Consider the following 2391-nt stretch of genomic DNA (forward strand, 5'->3'; position numbering starts at 1 on the left):
GGGGTGAGTTGAGGAAGGGCTCAGGGGCGACTGCCAGGTCCTGGCTCAGAGAAGTGCCACAGGACACAGGGAGGAGGGAGTCTTGGGTGGGTGTTGTGGTGGAAAGATGGCTCTGGGTGGGAATGTCCTGTCTGAGGCTCCTGGTCAAGGGGAGATGTCCAGAGGCAGCTGGGCCTGGGGCTTTGGGGAGAGATCTGATTTAGAATCCAGCAGCCTGCAGATGTGAATTTTGGCCTGGGGTGTGAGTGGAAAGAAGGGGAGGGGTCTGGGCCAGAGCCCCAGGAGGGGTACATCCAGGGAACGCCTGTGGGAGGCGGTGTCTGCCAAAGGGGCGGGGAAAACAGTGGCTGGAGGTGGGAAGGAAACAGGGAGTGTGGACTCCAGAAATCAGGGAAGAATGACTTTGTCAAGGAGGATGCTCCAGGGTCACAAATGCTCCAGAGACGTCAAAGTGAAGAAGGGTCCGTGAGTGTATACACCCGTGGGTGTAAAGGATTCGGCCACTAGGAGGTTGCTGATGCCTTGCCGAGATCAGAATCTGTGCAGCCAGTGAAGTGGAAATCTGGCCCCTCAGCCCTCCTTCCTTACCATGTGGTCTCTTTCCTCATCTCCTTGGACATCAAGGTGCGGGCTGAGGACAGTTAGCCAGGGCCATCATCAACAAGGGTCATCACCCACGTAGGTCTTGGCTGGGCCATGAGCTGGGCCTCTGATAAGTTCACTAACCTTAGTAACAACTTCAGTAATGAGATGGGTGCCGCTTCTTCTGTGGGAAACAAAAGAAAGAAATGACGTGTGAGGAATGGAGTGTCAGTTCCTGAATCTGCAGATCAGTGCTGTTCCACAGAACTTTCTGCTCTGACGGGAATGCTCCGTATTTGCTCTGTCCAATATGGGAGCCCCTGGCCACAGGTAGCGACTGAGTGCTTAAAATGTGCTTAGTGCAATTTAGGAGCTAACTTTTACAGTTGATTGAGTTGAATTCATTAAAGTTAAAATTTAAATAGCCATATGGGACTAGTGGCTCTCCTGTATTGGATGGTGCAGTTGTAGATGATAACTTTTTTCAGGGTTGAGAACTGTTCCTTTAAAATAAGAATATATGATATTGACTTCAAGTAATTAACTCTTTTAATACACTTCTTTCAACGTACCGAGGATGTATTCACAAACCTGACACTCAGATATGTTGCTATATCAAAGCAATTATGTCGTTCTATTTATCTAAGAGTCCATTTAGACAAACTCCTTGAGTGTGAAGGGATTGGAAGGAGAAGGTGCAGCACATAAAGAGAGTTTTGCCCTTGCTCCTTCCTTGAGTCCACTTGAAACACTATTATAATTTTATCTGAGCACAACTGATGTCATCCCACAAAGTAATGCTGGTGCGTGGTGGCCGGGGCCCCTGCCCTGCCCTGCCCTGGTGGCCGAGCTGGGTGGAGGCTGTCAGAAAGGCCTTTCACAGCAGCTTCTAACTGACCTGGCGCCGAGCTGTGGAGGCGCAGATCCCCCTGTCGTTGGGATGAGGGCCCACAGGAGGAGTAGTTTTACATTCTCAGGTGTAGCTCTAATCTGGTGGCCTCCTCTCGAGCAGTGTCCCGGGCCCAGAGAGCAGTTTGCAGCTCTCTCCTCTGGCCTGCGTTCCTAAAGCCTGGGAAGTGAACTCCTCGGCAGTCTCACAGCTTGGGGAGCAGGATGAAAGAACTACTCCTAAGATGTCCTTATGCTTCCCACCCATGATCTCCCTGCAAATTTAACAGTGAGTGCCTTCTCTCTCTGGGGGGCAGAAGGAGGGAGATAGATGCCAGGCCTCGGAGAGGCTTGCTCACTCACCTGGGCAGGCCCCGAGCGCGCCTCTGCCACAGCATGCACCTGCTCCCCATCCCAGACCCCCAGGGCCACACTTACAAAGCTCAGAAACATAAGGAGTCTTTCTTAACATCTGGCTCCCAAACTCATCGGTGGCCCAGCTGACCTGAACTGACATGTGACTCTTTGGGGTCTTTATGCGTCCATCCTGTGCCAGTATTTCTAGGTCACTGTAGAAGTACACAGGTGTTTGTCAGTGCCAGGGCTAGGGTGAGGCGGGTGAGGCACCCAGGCACTGAGCACTTCCTTGAATCTTGTGCCCTGGGCCCCTCCCTTGCTTGTCCTGGTCCTGTCCTATGTTCGAGGTTGCCCTGGAGCCCACCGGGGTATTTATACAATATATTGGGGGATTTATTGTGTCTTGTGCATAATATCCTATAAATAGCATTTACATACTACAAGGCATTATCTTTCTAAAATCTGAAAAATTTGAATTCCAAAGCACATCTGGCCCAAGTTTTCGGTGAGGACTTGACTTGGGTTAAAATCACCCCTTTGTGTCTGGAGCGTCCCACGTCATCC

The sequence above is a fragment of the Mandrillus leucophaeus genome, unplaced genomic scaffold (assembly GCF_000951045.1).
Source record: "Mandrillus leucophaeus isolate KB7577 unplaced genomic scaffold, Mleu.le_1.0 Scaffold557, whole genome shotgun sequence".
Classification (NCBI taxonomy): domain Eukaryota; kingdom Metazoa; phylum Chordata; class Mammalia; order Primates; family Cercopithecidae; genus Mandrillus; species Mandrillus leucophaeus.